This window comes from Garra rufa, chromosome 25 (genome assembly GCF_049309525.1).
Source record: "Garra rufa chromosome 25, GarRuf1.0, whole genome shotgun sequence".
Taxonomy (NCBI): domain Eukaryota; kingdom Metazoa; phylum Chordata; class Actinopteri; order Cypriniformes; family Cyprinidae; genus Garra; species Garra rufa.
In genome coordinates, this window is record NC_133385.1 from 10,498,714 (window position 1) to 10,521,699 (window position 22,986).

Genomic DNA, 22,986 nt, shown 5'->3' on the forward strand with positions numbered 1-22,986 from the left:
TTATTATAATATTTCAGCACTGTAAAATGTCAGTAATTTAAAATATCAGTACTTTAAAGCTTAGGTCTGTAAAAATTTGGGTATTATAGAGTTTTGGTGTTGGTGTGATGATTTTAGTACTGTTGTGTTTTAATAGGGTTATATTTCAGTACTTAACAGTCTCAATACTCTAAAATGTCAGCAGTGTAGAGTTTTAGCACTGCAAAATATCAGTACCTTAAAGTTTAGGTCTGTAAAAGTTCAGTAATATAGAGTTTTGGTGTTGTATGATTTCAGTACTGAAGTGTTTAATTACGGTTATATTTCAGTACTTTACAGTCTCAATACTGTAAAATGTCAGCAGTGTAGAGTTTTAGCACTGCAAAATATCAGTACCTTAAAGTTTAGGTCTGTAAAATTTCAGTAATATAGAGTTTTGGTGTTGTATGATTTCAGTACTGAAGTGTTTAATTACGGTTATATTTCAGTACTTTACAGTCTCAATACTGTAAAATGTCAGCAGTGTAGAGTTTTAGCACTGCAAAATATCAGTACCTTAAAGTTTAGGTCTGTAAAATTTCAGTAATATAGAGTTTTGGTGTTGTATGATTTCAGTACTGAAGTGTTTAATTACGGTTATATTTCAGTACTTTACAGTCTCAATACTGTAAAATCTCAGCAGTGTAGATTCTTAGCACTGCAAAATATCAGTACCTTAAAGTTTAGGTCTGTAAAATTTCAGTAATATAGAGTTTTGTTGTTGTATGATTTTAGTACTGGAGTATTTTAATAATGTTATATTTCAGTACTTAACAGTCTCAATGCTGTAAAATTTCAGTAATGTAGAGTTTTAGCACTGTAAAATGCCATTACGGTAAAGTTTAGATCTGTAAAATTTCAGTATTTTAGAGTTTTGGTGTTGTATGCTTTCAGTAATGTAGTGTTTTAATACTTTGATATTTCAGTAATTTATAGTCTCAGTACTGTAAAATGTTAGTAGTGTAGAGTTTTAACACTGCAGAGTTTTAGTATTATATAGTTTTAAGTTCAGTAAAATGTCAGTATCAGAGTTTATGTGTTGCATGATTTCAGTAGTGTAGTTTTAACACTGTAAATTTTCACTATTATACAGTTTTAGTTATGTAAATTTACAGTAGCAGAGTTTTAGTGTTGTATGATTTTAGTACTGTGGTCTTTTATTACGGTTATATTTCAGTAGTTTACAGTCTCAGTACTGTAAAATGTCAGTAGTGTAGAGTTTTAACACTGTAAAATTTCAGTATTATAGTTTTAGTTCTGTAAAATTTCAGTTTCAGAGTTTGTGTTTTATAATTTTAGTTCTGTAGTTTTTTAATATTGTTTCAGTATTTTATAATACTGGAAAATTTGAGTACTGTACTGTTTTAGTACTGTGGCTTTTTAATACTATAATATTTCAGTACTTCACTACCAATACAATAAAATGTATGTACTGAATGATTTCAGTACTGTTGGATGTCTGTGAAGTAAATATTCAGTACTTTACACTAGTAATACTGTATAATATCAGTGCAGCAGAGTAAAATTTTAAATGCTGTTGATTTAATAACTACAATATTTCAGTACAGTAAAACTATAAAATGGCAAAGTTTAGTACAGCTTTAAGCTTTGTATAATTTCAGCACTGTGATTATTACTCTAATATTTTAGTATTTTATAGTCTAAATGCTGAAAAATGTCAGTACTATACTGTTTGTGTTGTGTGATTTTAGTAGTGTGGCTTTCTATTACTGTAATCTTTCAGTATTTCACAGTCCCTACTGCAAGATTTCAGTACTGTAGGGTTTTAATGAAGTACTTTTTAGTACTTTACATTCTTAATACTGTAAAATATCATCAGCAGCAGCATTAAATATTATGACTTTAGAACTGCAGTGTTTTAATAACAGTAATATTTCGGTTCTTTATAGTCAAAAGATAAAATATCAGTACTGTACAGTTTTCAGTATTGTGATTTTTTTTTTTTTATTACTGTAACATTTAAGTACTTCACAGTCCAAATGTAAGACATCAGTACTGTAGGGGTTCAGTGATGTAAGGTTTCAGTGCTTTATATTTTTAATACTGTAAAATATCAGTGCAGCAGGGTTTAATAATGTATGATTTTAGTCTTTTATGTTGTAGGGATTCATTATTGTAAGGTTTGAATGCAGGGCTCATTCCTCAAAGAATTGCTGGCTTTGATGTTTGGGTGAAAACGTTTCATGAAGTGTAAAATCTCTTCTAAGAGAGAATCTGAATATTATGCATGTACGTGGTGGGCAAGCAGTGAATACAGATTATGTAAACCCTCACAATGACCTCATGACCCTCAGTCAGAGGTTACAAGGTGTGTGTTTTTCTGTCAGATTTACTGAAGCAATTCACTGTACTGTTGAGCCTCAGAGTTTGACACCAGGTGTTGTAAGACTGAGAAATCTGTGGTTTTCAGACCTAATGTTGAAGAGCGTGTAATTTCTTTTATATGGATAGTTTTAATCATTGAAAGGTCTGGAGGCAGGATTTGAACTGGATTCTCTGGACAGAAAACTCTATATAGTATGTTCTATAGCCTGGCTGGTGCCCATAGAGACAGAGGAAAAACAGGTCAGTCCAAAACTGGTTCAAGGGGTTTTTCCATTCAGTGACTACATTTATAAACCACGTTTTACTGTTTTGCCCTCTTCCTTGTTCATTTGACAAAATAATATATTATCTGTGTTTTTAGCTAAAATTTAAAAGTTAATATGTCAGCTGATCTGGTCATATCTGTGCAATGTGTTTTGGGGGAGTGGCAACTATGTTTTTGGGGTGTGGTTATTGGATCTTTCACCTGCATGTATAATTAAGTAGGTCCTAAGAAGGAATGTGAACTTGTAAGGATTATAAATAGTTGTTGGTAGTTTTTAAAGGTTGCAGTTGGGTTTACAGTTCTGTTTAGTGTTATCACCGCTAGTTTGTATTAAATGATGGTGTTTAATTTACATTAAAGCATGTCTTTCTTAATATAAATGTACAATTTTACTAATAATACAATGTATTATGTATTTACCTTCAAAAAAAACCTAAGTTTTTTTTCAGCACATCTATATGTTTTCTCCAACTATGAACCGGTGATCGTAAAATTAGTCCTTGACTCGCTGTGTGTGCTTGTGATCTGAGTCAGTGTGGGCAGATATGATTGTTACCAGCATAGCAGGAGAATACAGAACAAGAGAATGAGATTTTGTTGGTTCCAGATGAGATGAGTGCTGTGCTGGAAACATCTTTTAAAGTAGCTATTGCTGTCTCTGCACTGCAGCCTGCGGCTGGGAAATGCCATCAGTAATACAAAGAGAAATATCTCAACATAGTGTATTGTGTGTGAGCCCAGCTAAAGTGAGCCGAGCCATTTCTCTCCACTCCCTTCCCCTCGCTTCTTTGATCTGACAAGTTCAAATCTGATTGGCAGCTTCACGAAACCTCTCGGAAGTCAGTGTGTGCAGGTTTTTGTACTAGTCCATCTGGAAAAAGTCATGTCATTTATGCAATGCAAGGTTGATAAAATGAGAATTATTAAGGAAAAACCCATTTGTTTTTCAAAATATGCTAGGTTCAGTTCCAGTAAATCTTTAAAAGATAACCAGAATTTATTTGGAGATGCTAGTATCTAGTAACCAAATCTATTTACAAGAATAACTATAGATTGTGCTTTGTTATATACCAGCATACTGACACTGCTGTGTGAATGATTTTTTTATTAATTGTTTTACTTTTTTTTCTTTTTATGCACAGCATACTGACAATTAGAAGCCTGTTTGCAACACTAAATAAAAAAAAGGTAATTGCATCTTTTTATCTTACAATTCTGATCTCGCAGTTCTTACTTTTTTCTCAGAACTGACAGATATAAACTTACAATTGCGAGTTATAAAGGCAGAATTGAGATATAAACTCACAATTCTGACTTTTTCATATTAGTGATACAGTACTGTAAGATTTCAGTTTCATAAGATTTCAGTACTGTAGGATTTACTATAAGATTTCAGTACCCTAGGGTTTCAGTTTTGTACGTTTTTAGTGCTTTAGAATGCATTTCTGTAGTTTATGCCATTTTGTAGTGTATTATTATTATATTTCAGTACTTTACAGTCCTAATACAGTAAAATGTCAGTAATGTAGAATTTTAGCACTGTAAAATATCAGTACCTTAAAGTTCAGGTCTGTAAAATTTCAGTAGTATAGAGTTTTGGTGTTGTATGATTTCAGTACTGTAGTGTTTTAATACTGTTGTATTTCAGTACTTTACAGTCTCAATACTGTAAAATGTCAGTAATGTAGAGTTTTAGCACTGTAAAATATCAGTACCTTAAAGTTTAGGTCTGTAAAATTTCAGTAGTATAGAGTTTTGGTGTTGTATGATTTCAGTACTGTAGTGTTTTAATACTGTTATATTTCAGTACTTTACAGTCTAAATACTGTAAAATGTCAGTAATGTAGAGTTTTAGCACTATAAAATATTAGTACGTTAAAGTTTAGGTCTGTAAAATTTCAGTAGTATAGAGTTTTGGTGTTGTATGATTTCAGTACTGTAGTGTTTTAATACTGTTATATTTCAGTACTTTACAGTCTCTTCACTGTAAAATGTCAGTAATGTAGAGTTTTAGCATTGCAAAATATCAGTACCTTAAAGTTTAGGTCTGTAAAATTTCAGTATTATAGAGTTTTGCTGTTGCATGATTTCAGCAGGCTACTGTAGTGTGTTAATACTGTTATATTTCAGTACTTTACAAAATTGTGAGATGTAACATCGCAGTTGCCAGTTACAAAGTCAGAATTGTGGGACAAACTCGTAATTCCGAGAAAAATCGCAACTCGGAGAACTCACAGTTCTGAGAAATTAAGTCAGAATTAAGAGATATGAACACAAGTTTATATGTGCAATTGTGACTTTCTTTTCTCAGTGAAATCTATACTCTCAATTATAAAAGCATATCAGTCTTTTTCCCCCCTCAAAATTAGTCTTTATAACTCACAATTGTGAATTTATATCTCAGAATTCTGACAAAAAAGTTAGAATTGTGAGAAAAGTCAGAATTGTGAGTTTTTATCTTGCAATTCTGACTATTTCTCGCAATTGTGAGTTTATATCTCTCAATTCTGACTTTATAACACGCAATTCTGACTTTATAACTCGCAAATGCAAGTTTATATAACATATCAGTCTTTTTTCCCCTCAAAATTAGTCTTTATAACTCGCAATTGCGAATTTATATCTCAGAATTCTATTTCTCGCAGTTGTGAGTTTGTATTCTAATTCAAAATGTTCTAATTCTGTTTAGTTTATATCTCGTAATTCTGACTTTATAGCACACAATTCTGACTTTATAACTCGCAATTGCAAGTTTATATAACAATTATGAGAAAAAAAGTCAGTGTGAGGTAAAAAGTCGCAATAACCTTTTTTTATTTTTTAAAAAAGATACAGCTAACTAACACAACAAAACAAAATAAAAACATAATAAAAACATGATTTTTGAACATTTTTAAAAATGTTATCTGTTTTTGCAAATAAACTCTTTTTACATTTTTTAAGCATTACGTAGACACTCCTGTTATTATATAAATTATTTGTATATTATTATATATTAGTTTTATTATTGTTTTGATTATTTTAACAATATATTTTGTCTTCTTGACTGCCTCTTAGTCAACTATTTCAGAATATAGTGGCACGTACAACAAACTGTGGTTGATGTTCTGACATGTTGGTCAGATGGTCGATCAAATGGCTGGTTCTTATCCAGAATACTTAATGCTGCTAGTCAAAAGTCTGGCTTTACGAGACCAGGCCAGAATAAGACACAATGTGGGCAAAAATCAAAAATCTATCTTTTCTGTCAGTAGAAGCCATTAGTTTCTCCACTATGAGAGTATTGTGTTGGATTGTGTGCGTCACTTTGACCTTTCTAGCCCTGGAAGGAGGCGAGACGGAGATGGAGAGCGAGCAAAAGAGCAGGATTATTCGGAACCGAAAGCCGTTGTGTGTGCAGACGGAGTTTGTGTCACACTGGACTTGTAGATCATATCAAGTGTCGCTCAGACGTCAGATTAGGCCTAATATGCGTCTGCCCTCATCACAACGTCCTGTGCCTTACAAACTACTCAGATTTGTCATGCTGTTCCAACATTAACTGTGAAATAAATCATGTGGTTTGGAAGATGCCATTCCGATGTTTGTTTTCTCCTCGCTGACGGCTCTATTCCTGTCGGTCTCATTTTCCTCAGTCACAAAGAATCAGCTAGAGAAACCAACACGAACATCCAGCACCAAATGAGAGTAGAAATTGGCTTCGGCGAGTAAATAAAACAGTTTTACATGGTTGGAGTTGAATTTTGAAGAATGATAGTTTAACCCTCTCTGAGTGATGTAAGGGTTGCAAATGAAAGACAGAAACCGTGTACTAGAAAAGCATCTGTCGCAACTCGTTTGTCCTTAAGCCTCTTTTACATCCAAGTAAATTTGCCATCAGAAGTTTGTCTAGGGTTTTTTTTTTTAAACATTTAGGCCAAACATCAAGATTGGCTTCCTTCAAAAGGCTATTTTAATGCATTTTAACAGGTTTTGTGGGTATGATGTATGACAATAAACAGAAAAAGTAATGTATTTTATAATAATGTGTTTATTAATTTATGTTTTTTTAAAAAGTATCTTATGCTCATCAAAGTTCCATTTATTTGAGCAAAAATACTGAAAAATTATGAAATATTATTGCAATTCAAAATAAGTTTTTTTTTATATACTGTAAAATATTATTTATTTCTGTGATGCAAAGCTGAATTTTCATCACTTATTACTCCAGTCTTCAGTGTCACATGATCCTTCAGAAATCATTCTAATATAATGATTCATTACTTTTATTATCAACGTTGGAAACGGCTTAATATTAGTTTTGGAATCTGTGATACTTTTTTTCAGGATTCTTTGATTTAAAAAAAAAGGGGGAAAGAACAGCATTTATTCAAAATAGAAATCTTTAGTATCACTTTTTATCAGTTTAACACATCCTTGCTGATTAAAAGTATTCATTTATTTCAAAGAGAGAAAGAAAGAAACACTTTACCGACCCCAAACTTTGAACGAGGTGTTTATTGTTACAAAAGTTTTCTATTTTAAATAACTGCTGTTCTTTTTAATGTTTTAATAATCAAAGAATTCTGAAAAAAGTCCCACAGGTTAAAAAAAATATATATATATATATATATATATATATATTATAATAATAAATCAGCATATTAGAATGATTTCTGAAGGATCATGAGACACTGAAGACTAGAGTAATGATGCTGAAAATTCAGCTTTGCATCACAGGAATAAATTATATTTAAAAGTATATTAAAATAGAAATATTACAGTTTTTTCTGTATTTTTAATCAAATAAAAACAGCCTTGATGAACAGAAAAGTCTCATAAAAAAGCTATAAAAATCTGAGCGGCAGTGTATATTCATCACTCTTATTTTAGTACCTTTGAATATACTATTACAGTATTTAGTACTATTTTAAATTAACTTTTATATTTAAAGCTTTAATTTTAGTTGGTTTTTGAAATGTTTTAATTTGCTTTTGTCATGCTTTTCTTCAAATCTTTCTATTTAGTTTTCTATTTTGTGTGTGTGTGTGTGTGTGTGTGTGTGTGTCACACTTTGAAATTAAATTAAATGGCCACTAAGACATATTGTTGGTAAATTCTATTTTGGATCCTACAAACATCTCTCAACCTCTCAAAAGATACAGATGTCACCATCTTATGACAGGCAATTCACTTTGAGAACTTGAGGCTTGTTAGCCATGTGACACACACACACACACACACACACACACACACACACACTCTCTCAGGTGTTAAGTGACTCCACTCCTGTAGGTTTAGTCTCTGCATAGCCGTGGCGTCTGCAGAAATCTCTCATAACTCATCTGTTAATGCAGCCCAGTCGGAATAAGACCATCGATCCAGGCATACGTCTGTCTGGAAAATCTCCTGAACGCAGCTTTAATCTGATTTATCACGCGGAAAGGAGCTGAAAATCCTGGGCCGCCCATTTACTGAATGCAGTTATGGGTGCGCGTGATGTGCACTGACCCCTATGAATTTAAACAGACAGCTGTTATGTCATGGGAGGCCGTTTGTTTATGCTGCTCACAGCTATTGTGTTCAAACAGCTTCTTCAGGCAGATGCTTAAGGTGCCCGGAAAATGATTTTTTTAGGCAACGACAATCTGAGTGAGAGCAACAGTGCCCCCAGGACCTCATGTGCGGTACTGCAGTCAACAACAGCAAGAAAATGATTCTTCTGGATGTTTTCCTTGGGAAAAAAATGTTGTAGGTCGTACCATGAGGACGTTAGAAGGTAATACCATAGTATTTGATATTCATGATGTAATGTATTCATCATTTGATATCAATACGTGAAGACACTCATTAGTTTAGAAAATTTTACCTCAGACTTCTTTGACATTTGTGACCCTCAGATTCCAGATTTTCAAATAGTTGTATCTTGGCCAAAATTTGTCATATCCTAATAAACCATACATCAATTCAAAAGCTTATTGATTCAAATCTCAATTAAAAAATACTCTCATGACTTGACACTATTATTATTTTGACCAATAAAAATAAATAAATTAAAATCTTTTTGTGTTCCACCAAAGAAAGTCATACATGTTTGGAATGATTTGAGACTAGATTAACCAAATTTTCATTTTTGAGTAAACTGTCCCTCACACTGTAAAGAGATGAATTGTAGATCAATTATAGATCAGTTTGTACAATGTTTGTGCTGACTACAAATCTGAAAGCCTATAAATTATTCCTAAATCTTGTGCGGATCAAAACCAGTGATCAATATTTTTCTTGATATTACTTCTCGGGAGTTTTTGAATTCACTGCTATTGCTTTTTGGCCATAAATATGGCAGCTCTGAAGAAAAGTTATGTGACTTAAACATAAATATATGGTACTGTTTGATTTCCACATTTATTCAGTTGCAAATAAATAACTATGGTATTTCAAAGTGTACTGTGGTATTACATCATGGTTCCTTACGAAAATGAACCATTTTTTATTATAGTAAAAATGTAGTAACCATGTTTTTGGCGCATTGATTGCCATTTGTATAACCATAGTTTTACTACAAAGACCATGGTTAATTTGTGGTTACCATGGTTTAACTATAGTAAAATCATGGTTAATTTTTGTAAGGGATGTTATCTGTAAGAACAAATGTAGATATCTGAGTTTGATCACCCATGTAGCTCCCCTTAAAACATTTACCATGGAAACGCATACAATTCTGCCAAAACGCCATGTTGTTACTAAAATTAAACTGAGGTAACTTAAAAATAACCGTCAGAAATGTTCCTAATTCAGTACTTACTGATATTTTGGCGGGAAATGTGGTTCTCTTGGTAAGCTGTCGTGAAGAAGAAACATATTTCTCTCAGTGTTTGCGTGAGAGTCTATCTCACACGAACATTTCGGCGCAGTTTATTTTGTTCAGACATTTCGGCGACTGAATAAATGCGACTTGGAGAGGCGCGCGCGTTTGTGTGTGTGCGCGCGCGCTCATGCGCTCGTGTGTGAGGTGCTCTCATTCGGCGCTGGGTGAGTCCAGACTGCAGACGGGAGAAGAGCCGAATCACTGCTGTGATTTTAATAGGACAGACGGAGGATAGCAGCAAATCTGAGACTCCTTGAGCTCATCGATCAGCCGAGAGATGATGTTGATGATGAAGATGATGGTGGTGTCTGTGATCGTATGAAGAGAGTTTATATGCATGTTCCTATGAGGGATCGTCTGCGATCATATGAAGGGTTTCTCAGAGGCGGATATAAGCACTTTTCAGCGGTGTTTGTGGACGGATCGTCGCGTTTTATAAGATGAACATATCCGCGTGTTATTGCAGCGATACGGAATGATGCTGTAAGTTCACAACGCTTTAGTGTGTGACTGACTATGTTATATATTGAACAGGAAATCCTATGTGTGTGTGTGTGTGTGTGTGTGTGTGTGTGTGTGTGTGTGTGTGTGTGTCGTTCAAAATGAAAGCAATTATTAAATAAATATATGCGTTTCACCTATATATAGGTGAATTTATAATATATAATATTGTCACATTATCTCGTTTTGCTGTTAAATATTTTGCAGAGTTCTTTCTGTCAAGATCCCAGACAATTCAGCGCAGGCATTTGGGTCAGTCGGTGTTGTCTATGAAGCTTTCTTCTGGATTAATGATTTTGTAATGTAGTTATTGAAGAAACGACAAGTGTTTCACCACACAGGGAGAAATCAGTTCGAGGTGGTCAAATATTGAGGAGTGCTCAGGGCAAAAAATGCTTTTGAAAGTGGAAAAATATGCCCCTGTAATGATTTTTTTTTCTCCTATAAGCTGATTTGTGATATAATGTGATATAAGTCCCATTAAGGCCTTCATATTGGCATTGATGGTTCCATTAAGGTCCTTTAGCACCTATAGAACCTTTCCATTGCACAAAATGTTCTTTAGGTTATTAAAAACAGTTCACTAAAATGTTCTTTGTGGAACCAAAATTGGTTACATTGAAGTATTTGGCATGATTAGTGGCGTTTTGCGAATGTACCCTCATAAAGGTGGAAAAATGCCTTGGGAAATTAAATCAATGGAATATCGGTGTAAAAATTGCTGGTCCTCATGGCCATTTTGTTGTTTGGTACAGTCATGCTAGTGAAGATCCATGCAGAAAGGCTTTAGAATGGTTGGACAAAGCTGTAGAAGCATCATTCAAAAGGCTCTAGAATGAGCAGCTGTCTTTAATAAGTGCTGTGCCATTCAGTGAAGTTGATTTCTGAATTGATCTGATTTGGAATTGAGGATTTGATGCCAGGTGCCGTGGTATCTCTGTCCACACAGAATATTAAATCAGTCTGGGCAATTTCAGCCCAGCTGGCTCGGGCTATATTGGGTTGTGTGTGTGTGGGTTATCCGTTATGTCTGCTGCTGTTGGATTAGTTCTTCATATAAATCTCACAGGAGCTAAAAGATTTCCCACAGAAATACCGGTCCAAATATAACTTCCTCAGTGTGAGCTATGAATTCAGGGCTCTCGTGAATAAACCTCGCGTACACATAAAACTTGGAACGGCGGGCTCGGAAGAGCACGCTCGCCATTTGTTACGCCCACGTGGGCGTTTGTAAAAAGCAGGCTTGACGTGACAATGCGCTCAGCGTCGTGCGAACGTTTGACCCGGTGCATTTACTGTCTCCAGTGGCAAAAAAATAATGTGCGTTTCATTGTGATCGCTGGTTTTACAAATGTAATCAGCGTGATCGACGGCACTCGTGGTGCAATACAGGCTCCGGCAGAGAATGAATTCACTTTGTGTCAACAGAAATCACTTTCATTACTCCAGTGTGCAAATAATATGATGTACAAATAGGTCCGACTGATGTCATTTCAACAGGGCCTGGATGAATCTCCGATTCGTATATTTTATTTGATACTAGCAATGATATCTGGCTTTAAACTCAAGCTGCGAGACTGGGTTTTTTGATTACCACGTTTGCAGAACATTCTGAGGTGATTTTACCTGTATAACCAACAAGGTGACCCTGTGTGCTTTTTTTCATTCACTCCCAGGGTGCCCAGTATCTGACTGCAATCACCAGTCCTCAGGGAGTAAAGGGTCATTTACATGTAATACGTAACCTGTAAATGTAAATTCTGTCATTGTTTACTCACCTCAATGTCGTTTTAAACCCGTATGACTTTCTTCCATAGAATACAAAAGAACAAAAGCTTTCAAACTTTGAAAGCATCATAAAAGTGAATACATTTTTGAATAAATATAAAATAGGTTTGGATAAATAAATGTTAAATAATCTCAGGTACAATAATAAGTAAATTATAAAAATAAAAGATTTGTTCTAAAGAATGAATCATTGATGAATCAGATTCAGTGCTACTTTTCGTAAACTAAACAGGTTGTAATATAGTGCACAAGTTTGTAGAAACTACTTATGGAGTCGAACATTAAATATTTTTTTGATAAATAAATATGAAATAATTTTAGTTATAAATAACAATCAAAATGCTTTTGAAATAATGAATTATTCATTAATTAATTTTTGTGACCTGAATTATCTGATTCATTAAAAATATTTAATGAATGATTCACGAATCAGCGCTGCTTCTCATAAACTGAAAATACAGTAATATAGTGTACATGTCATATGGACTGTAGTCTAAAATAAAATAGTTCTGAATAAATACAAAATAGGTTTGGATAAATAAATATTGGTTCTAAAGAATGAATCATTGATGAATCAGACCCAATACACTGTAAAAAGTTTTCACCAGATTCAACTTAAAAACCTAAGTTCAGCAGCTGCCTTAAAATTTTAAGTTAAATCAGCTTAAAACTACAAGTCATTTTAACTTATTACAATAAAAATGAGTTGATTTAACTTGTGAGTTGAAATGACTTAAGTTGATTAAACTTAAAATTTTAATGCAGCTGCTAAACTCAAGTTTTTAAGTTGAAACTGGTGAAAACTTTTTACAGTGTACTACTTCTCATAAACTAAAAAGATTGTAATATAGTGCACAGGTTGTATGCACTACTTCTAGAGTCAAACATTAAATATATATATTTAATGTATATATTGATAAATAAATATAAAAAATTTAGGTTTGAATAACAAACAAAATACTTTTTAAAGAATGAATCATTCATTAATTAGTTTTTGTGAAACTGAAACAACTGATTCACTAAAAGGATTTATTCAAAAGAATCAATGATTCTTGAATCAGTGCTACTTCTCATAAACTGAAAATACAGTCATATAGTGCACAAATCATATGGACTAATTTTTAGAGTCTAAAAATACTTTTGAATAAATATAAAATAGGTCTCGATAAATAAATATTAAGTGATCTTGGCTGCAATAATAAGTAAATTATAAAAATAAAAGATTTGTTCTAAAGAATGAATCATTGATGAATCAGATTCAGTGCTACTTCTCATAAACTAAAAAGGTTGTAATATAGTGCACAAGTTGTATGCACTACTTACGGAGTCGAACATTAAACATTTTTTGATAAATAAATAAATATAAAATAATTTTAGGTGTAAATAACTATCAAAAGGCTTTTAAAAGAATGAATCATTCATGAATTAGTTTTTGTGAACTAAATCAACTGATTCACTAAAAAGATTTATTCAAAAGAATGAATGATTCATGAATCTAAAAATAGTTTTGAATAAATATAAAATAGGTTTGGATAAATAAATATTAAATAATCTCAGGTACAATAATAAAATTATGGATAAATTATGAAAAATAAAAAATTTGTTCTAAAGATTAAATCATTGATTAATCAGATTTAGTGCTACTTTGATATGAACTGAAAAGATTCATTGTAATTTAGTGCACAAGTTGTATGGAGTCGAACATAAAATATTTTATGATCAATATAAAATAATTTTAGGTCTGAATAACAAACAAAATGCTTTTAAAATAATTAATCATTCATAAACTAGACTCAGCATTTCTTATAAACTGAAAATATTGTAATTAAATGCACAAGTCGTTATGTACTACTTTTATAGATGAATGTAAAATATTTTTTGGTAAATAAATATCAAATAATTCTGGGTAAATAAATAAATATTGAACAATTCTGAGTAAGTAAATAAATATAATGACAGGTAAATAAATATAACAAAACTCAATTAACAATAGATTTGTTCAAATATGATTCAAAAATGATTCACAAATCAGACTATATACTAATTTTCTGATAAACTGAAAAGATTTGTTGTAATCTAGTGCACAGGTTTTTTGGATTACTTACAAAGTCAAACTAAATATTTTTGATAAATAAATATAAAATAATTTCAGGTGTGAAAAACAAACAAAATGCTTTTAAAAGAATTAATCATTCATTGATTAGACTCAGCGCTATACTTCTCAAAAACTAAAAATATTGTTAAGTTCAAAAGCCATATGTGCTACTTTTATAGTTGAATATAAAATAATTTTTGGTGAATAAAGATAAAACATTCTGGGTAAATAAATAAATAAAAAATAATTCTGGTTAAATAAATAAATATAATGTCAGGTAAATAAATATTTTAATTAAAATAACAAAAGGTTTGTTAAAATAAAAATGAATAATTCATGAATAAAACTCAACGCTGCTTATGAACTGAAAAGATTCATTGTAATCTAGTGCACAAGCATAATATTTTTGATAAATACAAAATAATTGAATAGCAAACAAAAAGCTTTTAAAAGAATTAATCATTTATGAATTAGACTCAGCGATAATTCTAATAGACTAAAAATATAGTAATTAAGTGCACAAGTAGTTTTATAGTTGAATATAAAATAATTATGTGTAAATAAATATAAAAAATTATAGAATTTAAAACAATTTGGAAAAAAAACATTTTATAAAACAATTTAAAAAAACTTTATAAAATAAAAAAAAAAAAACAAGATTTGTTCAAATAAAAGTGAACGAGTCACGAATCAGACTCAATGCTTTTATAAATGGATATAAAATATGTTTTGGCAAATATATAATTAAAAATAATTCTATAAATAATTCTTATATAAATATAAAATAATTCTGGGTAAATAAATATTTTTTTAAAAATTCAAATAAAAGATTTGTTCACATAAAATTGAATGATTCACAAACCAGACTCAATGCTACTTCTCTTATGAACTGAAAAGATTCATTGTAATCTAGCGCAGAAGTTGTATAGACTACTTATAGAGTCAAACATAAAATATTTTTGATAAATAAATATAAAATGATTTAAGGTAAAGAAATAAAAAATAATTCTGAATAACAAACAAAATGCTTATGAAATGAAAATAAAGAATCATTTAGAATCAGAGCCAGCACTACTACTAAACTATTTATGCAAATGAGAGGGAGGGGCATGAAAAGGGGAGGAGTTTGCCTCATTGTGTCTAATAGCTGATGACTTCCTGTCTCGCACACACACACACATGCTCACTTACCCCTGGCTCTTTAAAGTCAAATCACTTACAGTCTCATTGTCAGAGCGAGAGAGAGAAATAGAGCAGCTTACCGCTAATCTTTAAATGAAATGCTTTTTGCCTAGGAGAAAAGCCCTACTGAATAACTATTATTTTATCCATTAGTTTTGCATTAGTTTCCTGAAATTTAAATCGCTGTCTGTTTAGCGAATAGTCAGGCACGGTGCATCCAAATTAAATTATTTTGAAAATCAGGACTTTTGCTTGTGTGTTTGTCAAAGGAATACTCCTCTCTCTTGGTTGTTATATATTAGTGATACTCTCCAGCAGATGTTTAATGCCACAGCATCATATTACGCTTTAAAAAAACAGTACGTGCGGTTCGAGACGTTTCCATAAAGCTACATGAAGCTGCATTTATGTATGATACGTGAACGCTGGATTTATGTTTTTATGATGACTTGGAGGATGTTCTGGAAATGAATTGGCAGTAACGAGCTAGCAGAGCTCATTAGTGTTGCAGGGAGAAGATGCTCTAGGCCTGCTGAGTAAATGTTAATCACAATGGAAGACTCTATGGGAACAACTTGGAAATGTCAGGTAGTCGTGCGGCGGAGCCTGGGTTGTGGGTGGCGCTCGTGTTGTGCTTGTGGTTTTTCGTCTGTCTGTGGGTGGCGCCTCCATTGTTTCTGGGGGGTAGGATTGAGTCAATAGCAGAATTTAGCCTTAGATTGACACCATAGGCAGTCAAAACAAGATCAAATTCAAAATTATTGTATTTATTTTATTAACAACACTTCTTATAATTTACATTGTGGTTTTGATTTTAAATGTTTTAAATATAAAAATATTCTAATTTATTTTTAATAAATACATATATTTTTTTTGTTTGTTTGTTTAAAATATCAAAATTTTGTTTTAGATTTTTTTTTATTTTTTAAGATGTACTTTAAAAATAAAAAGTTGAAGTTTGATTTTAAAAATTTTGATTTAAAAACAAATTATTATATTTATTTAAATAAATGAAATAAATAAATTATTTATTAATTAAAAGTGTGTGTATATATAATTTATTATTATTTTAGATTCTTATTCAAATGAATGAATAAATGAAATAATAAATATTAATACAATAAAGAAATTAAATAATAATCTACACATAATTTATAATAATAATCATTAATATTATTATTATTATTATTATTATTATTATTATTATTATTATTATAAAAAAATCCAAAATCAAAATTGGTTATCTGTTTTGAGCCTTTATTGTTATTTTTAACATGGGAGAAAAAAATGTGATTATAAATTATTATTATTTGTTTGGGTTTTTTTTTTTTTTTTTTCGCATTTGAAATAGCAAAGCTAAATTTTGTTTTATGAATTTTGATTTTTAAAGATTGTACATTTATAAAATTTAATTTAATAAATGATTAACTTGACAAAATAATACTCTAAATTAGGGGTGGGCATAGATTAATTTTTTTAATCTAGATTAATCTAGATTAAATCTTGGAATTAATCTAGATTAATCTAGATTAAAATGGCTAATTTGAATTCTGCTGAAGGCATTCAGAATATGTGTGCTACCCAAATAATGACTTAAAGTCTTTGAGAATGGATCATAAAGCTCATAAAGCTGTTCTATGATAATTTGTTGATGAAAATAAATTATGTTCAATTAGATGTACTTGTGTTTACTAACTAACTAACAATGAAATTATTTTTTAACGTCAACACCTACCCAACCCATTACATGTTACACCGTACTTTTATTTTGACAGGTTGCCGTGAAGTTTCTGTGTCATACAGTATGATATGATGCTAGTTTTCTCAAATGAAACGGTAAAAGTGACACTCACAGCAGTTTGGGAGATTGAGTTTATCTGTTCATGTGAGATGAAAATGCCAAAAATTACCGGGAGCGTCACGTGTGTTTCAGTATGCGTGTAGTAAAAGCTCGTCTCCGCAATGCATACATACAGCTAGGCAAACGGAACATATCGGATTCATATTAAAACGGTCTTTTTGCATTTCAGTTTTCACATACACTAGTCCATATCGCGATTTGAATTAAGTGACTGACCAACATTTGATTTATGAATCCAAAAAACGACGAATTTACGTGGCATTTCGCGCTATAGTAGATTAGGTTTTTATGAATGGAGGACGACGCGATCCCGTCTGTGTTTTGGCGGCGGAGACTTAAACGCGCGACCCTATTCTACAGTCTTTGGTATACATCCGCGTTAAACTATCAAGGTGAAAGTCATCATAGCTTGCGTAGTTTAGACCCAGCTCCCAACCCAAATTTGAGAATAGATTAACGGCGATATTTTTTTTTATCGCGCGATAAGAGTTTCACGTTAACGCAGCACGTTAACGCCGATAACGGCCCACCACTACTCTAAATAGAATACAGTTATTATTATTATTATTATTAATTATGGTTTTTATTGTAGATTCTTATTAAATTTATTTAAATAATTAAAAACTATAATTTGTTATTATTATTATTATTGTTATTAGTATTACAAATTCTGAAAAAATATATACCATTTTGTTATTATTATTATTTTTATTATAATAAAAAAAATAAAAATTCCAATATCAAAATTGATGATCTGTTTTGAGCCTTTATTTTGTTATATGGAGAAAAAAATATTATAAATAACTTTAAATATATTATTATTATTATTATTATTATTATTATTATTATTATTATTTTAAAAATAGCTAAACTAAATTTAGTTTTTAGAATTTAGATTTTTAAAGATGTACATAATCAACTGTATTTTAATAAATAAATAAATTGACAAAATAATAAAAATAGAATGCAATAATAATTATTGTTATGGATGTTGTTTTTATTATTATTATCATCATCATATTTATTTAAATAAATAAAATAAAATCAATAAATTATTAAATAAAATCAAAGTGTGTGTGTGTGTGTGTGTGTGTGTGTGTGTGTGTGTGTGCATATATAATTTTATTATTATTTTAGATGTATTATTTATATTTATTTTATATATATTTATTGTTATTTATTATTATTATGATTATTATTATTACAAATCAATTTAGTATTATTTTAAATTTTCTATTAAAATAATAATTACTATTATCATTATAACAAATCAAAATTCCAAAATAAAAATTGGTGATCTGTTTTGAGTGAGAAAAAAATAGATTATTAACAACATAAGGGTAAATACAGACTTTTAATTTCCAGATGTACATGTAGTCTATAATGCAATTTGACTAAAATGTTTTCCCAAAATTATTAGGCAAGTATTTGGATTTGCAGGTTGACGGTTATAATTTGTACATGCAAAATCTTTAAAATCGTTAACTACCACTGTCGTCAAATTCTGAAATGTACGAATCGATTTTGAATGTGGGCGGAGCTTGGAGTGCTTGTGCATTATGCATTATGTTTTGAATTGTAAATATGGGCAGGGCTTATATTGTGGCTGTGGGCGGGGCTTCTGTTAACATGCAGATCTGAGACCGAAAGTGTGAGTACTTCTCAAATAGCCATAGCCTTTTAATGTATTTTCAAGTGTGTGTGTCCTTGTGTTGGAAACCAGATTGCAGTGTGTTTTTGTAATCAGTATTCTTCTCAGGCCAGTAGATCGATGGAAGCTCAGCAGCTGGTTTTGCTTGCTGAATGAGATGGCAACACCCATCAGGTTTGTGTGTGTACATGTATGTGTGTGAGTGTATAATGTAGTGTGTATGTCTACTTGTCTTCGTGTGTATCTTCAAGGCGATTGGTGTTAGTGATCTGAGTTCAGAGTGGTTATAAATTCTTCAGGACAGCGGAGTCGTGCAGCGATGCTCAATGGCAGTGCTGCTTAAAGCTCCGATTAAGGTGTGTGTATGTGTGTGTTAAAAAGCTGAGGTAAGCATTCCCAGGCTAACGCTTTCTTTAATTGGATTTGTTTATTCATCAGCTGTCCTGCTGGATTTACTGCGTGAGGTAAATATGCCGATAGCACCAGCAGTTAGCCTAGATCCACACGAGAGCATCAGTTCGGATAATTCAGGTTTCCAGGAGAACTTAAAATGAGAAGGTGTATCAGAGCTGTCTTAAAGGGGCAGTACTCGACTTTTTATAGCTACCTTCACTAAGCCCCGCCTTAAAATGTGACTGACATATTCTAGCACATTACTGTTTAAAAGTTTGGAGATTTTTATTTATTTATTTATTATTTTGTATTTTAGGCTCTTAGTGGCTGCATTTATTTGATCGAAATACAGTAAAAATTGTAAATATTTTTTTTACTATTCTTTTCTGTTTAAATATATTTTAAAATGTGATTTATTGATGTGTCGCAAAGCTGAGTTTTCAGCATCATTACTCCAGTCTTCAGTCTCATGATCCTTCAGAAATCATTCTGACATTCTGATTATTATTTCTAATTATTAACAGTTCTTCATTATAGGATTTTTTTTATAAATAAAAAGTAAAAATAATAGTGTTTTTAATAGTAGTACACTGTTATAAGTTTTCACCAGTTTTAACTTAAGTTTAGCAGCTGCATTAAAATTTTAAGTTAAATCAACATTAAAATACGAGTAATTTTAACTCATAAGTTAAATCAACTTAAAAGTACAAGTCATTTTAACTAATTTTATTGTCGTGAGTTGAAATGAATAGTAGTTTTAAGTTGCTTTAACTTAAAATTTTAGGCAGCTGCTGAACTTACGTTTTTAAGTTGAAACTGGTAAAAACTTTTTATAGTGTATACGTAGTATACAGTGGTACACATACAAAACATTATACTGTAAACTCTCTCTTTACTGTAATTTTTGATCTTTTTAATGCATCATTGCTTAAGAAAAGCATTAATTTCTTTCACAAAAAATCATACTGACCCCCAAACGTTTGAACGATACTGTAAATATTTGGAGGATTGTGTGTTTTTGGGTAGTTTTTACAAAAACTAGCATTAGTATTTTTTCTGAATTGACATCACTGATCTACGTTTTAGTCATAGTTTTTGCCTTTTAATAAATATAATTTTAATAAATTTGAATCAAAATTTAGTCAATAATTCAACTTATTCATTCATTTCAGTCACTGATAAAATTAAACCAAATATTCACATTTTATATATTAATTCTCATATAATTAATTATCATGTTTCGTTTAAAAAAAAAAAAAAATTAACATAAGATAATTTTTTTATTATAAATGGCTATAAATATATTTTATTATGTTTTACTACAAAGTTTTTTTTTTTACAAAAACTAGTTAACTAGTTTATCTAAACTTAATTCTTATATAGTTAATTGATTTTATTGTTTTATTATTATTTGAAATTATCATATATTTTTCTTTTTAAGAAATTGTTTTAACATGAGAGTTTTTTATTATACATGACTATAAATAGGCTTTGATTATAAATTAGTTTTACTACAAAAGTGCTTTATCTTTACAGAAACTAGCATTATTTTTTGTCTGAATTTACATTACTGTTCTAAATTTTAGTCATAGTTTTTGTATTTTAAGAAATATAATTTAATCAAATTTTAATCAAAATTTAATCAATAATTTATCATGTTCATTAACTTCAGTCACTGAAAAAAATTAAACCATATACTCACATTTTATATATTAATTTAAGAAATTATTTTAACATGAGAGAAAATTGTTTATTATAAATAACTATACAAAGATTTTGATAATAAATTAGGGTTTTTTTTTCTTTTACAAAAACTAGCATTTTTATTTTTTTTAGTCGTAGTTTTTGTCTTTTATTAAATATAATTCAATCAAAATGTAGTCAATAATTCATCATGTTAATTTATTTCAAAATTAAACCAATATTTACCTAATAATTTATTTTATTGTTTTATTATTTTTTAAAATTATATATATATTTTTTTCTTTTTAAGAAATTGTTATTTTTAACATGAGAAAAAACATTTTGAGTATACATGACTAAAAAAAGATTATTATTATTATTATTATTATTATTATTATTATTATTATTATTATTATTATAACAAATAAAATTCCAAAATCAAAATAGGTGATCTGTTTTGAGCCTATTGTTATTTTTTAACATGACTATAAATATTTTTTTTTTTTTTTTAAATACCAAAGCTGAATTTTGTTTTTGGAATTTAGTTTTTTAAATACGTATATTATAAAATTGTATAGAATGTTTTTTGATTATAAATAGATTATTATTATTATTATTATTATTATTATTATTATTATTATTATTATTATTATTATTATTATTTAAAAATATCAAAGCTGAAGTTAAATGTAGAAATTTTGATTTAAAAAATGTATTATATTTATTTAAATAAACGAAATTAAAATATAATCAATTAATTATTAAATAAAAACAAAGTGTGTGTGTATATGTGTGACTTATTATATAATTTTTTAATTAAAATTATCATATATTTTCTTTTTAATAAATTGTTAATGCTCCATATCTTCGCCAGCAGGATGTTTTAATTAAAATCTTAATTTTTTTAATAATTTTACTTTAATAATTTTTAATCAAAATGATCAGTTTTTGCCTCACCTTAATTATCACTGTTGGAAAAATTAAACAAAAAAGCTTTTAGAAACTTTTTTTTTCCTCAGTTTTGTTTCTTAGGAATGCAGTCTACATGCAATATATTATAATGGTAAAACAGGCCCGTTGCATTGTGATACGGTGTAAAGTCAACCTATGCAGAAGCCTATGAAGTGTGTAAGTGTGTGTTTTGTGGTTCTGTAAGATTGATTTACGTCGTTGAATCTCCTCTCTGAATCATTCAGATCGATCGCCAGCGACTAAAATAGAAAGCGAGCCGAGGTTTGTGTTCTAAAGAGAGGAAAAGAGCGTTGTAGAGGCGGTGGACTCACAGAGGTCATGTGATCTCAGCCAAGGGTTCGCGTTTCAGGAGACGATGAGTGTGCGGCGTTCAGCAGACGCCTGGAGACAGAACGCGATTCATGAGCCTGAGTGAGAGAGACAGAAAACTGTTGGTGAAAACTGAGCTAAGTGTGTGTGAGAGAGCGAGAGAGATCCCTGGAAGCCAGTGTTAAAGAGGAAAGAGAAAGGAGGGGTGTGGTTGTGCTCCATTTCCAGATAGATAGAGAGAGGATGACACAGCTAACAGCACAGACAGGAAGCTCGTTGATGGATGACGGACTGATATCAAGAGTCCTTCCATATTATAGATGAATGCAGAGTCCAATTTCCACTACACAAACTCCCTGATGGATTCGCAGGAAGACGATCAGCTCTATGAATCCGCATCCCTGCTGGAACAAACCCAGGTCACACTAGCTCAAACGAACGGTCTGGGTTCGACTAAGCCGTAACGATTCGGAAAGGCATCTTTGACTCAAAAAAAAATTAATATATTGGCCTTTTTTTCTGTCAGATTGAATCTGTATATTCGTGTACGCTACTGCACAAACGTTCTGTCTCCATTTAGTCACAAAAAGCTTTCATTACATTTTTATGTATTACCATGAAACTGCTGTGGTAGACCTGCTTATATAATGTTATATCCAATATTTCAACTTAAAAGAATACCAAAGAAAGGCGTGTTCAGTTGGCTCAAACTCATAAAAAATGAAGGCAGAAGTTCATCCATCTCGAAAAGTAGTCCTCCACCTCCAAGACGATTTAGAGAACTTCACAGATCAAATAATAACAGGTTTTTACTGAATAATTCATGCGAGTACTTTAACAAAAATTCAAGCTGCGCATTTATGCAAAGCATTTGTTCTGTTTACTTCCATTTTAAGTGTGTCACTGCAAATTTTGCAGAGGAAAAATCCATTTTCAGTCCAAAAGCTGTCATTTGTGTCTTTACACAAATGGACACTCCTTTAAAAAAATGTTCTGTATTCAGTACGAGTAAAGTTCAGTTATCCGCATTTGTTAGTATAATGTTGATTGTTGAAGGTGCAGTTCACTCAAAAAT

The 22,986-nt window shown here is 30.7% G+C and overlaps 1 protein-coding gene across 3 annotated transcripts in view; it reads left to right on the forward strand.

The window, feature by feature from the left end:
• LOC141301726 (leucine-rich repeat and immunoglobulin-like domain-containing nogo receptor-interacting protein 1) overlaps positions 1-22,986 on the forward strand; it is a 127,599-nt gene that overhangs the window by 79,706 nt on the left and 24,907 nt on the right. The window contains exon 1 of one of the 3 annotated variants that reach the window (XM_073831925.1): positions 9,634-9,959. The exons of the other annotated variants lie outside the window; for them this stretch is intronic. The gene's annotated coding sequence lies outside the window, so the exon portion shown is untranslated. Of the gene's footprint in view, positions 1-9,633; positions 9,960-22,986 lie in introns of those variants that run through there. 3 annotated transcript variants of the gene reach the window in all.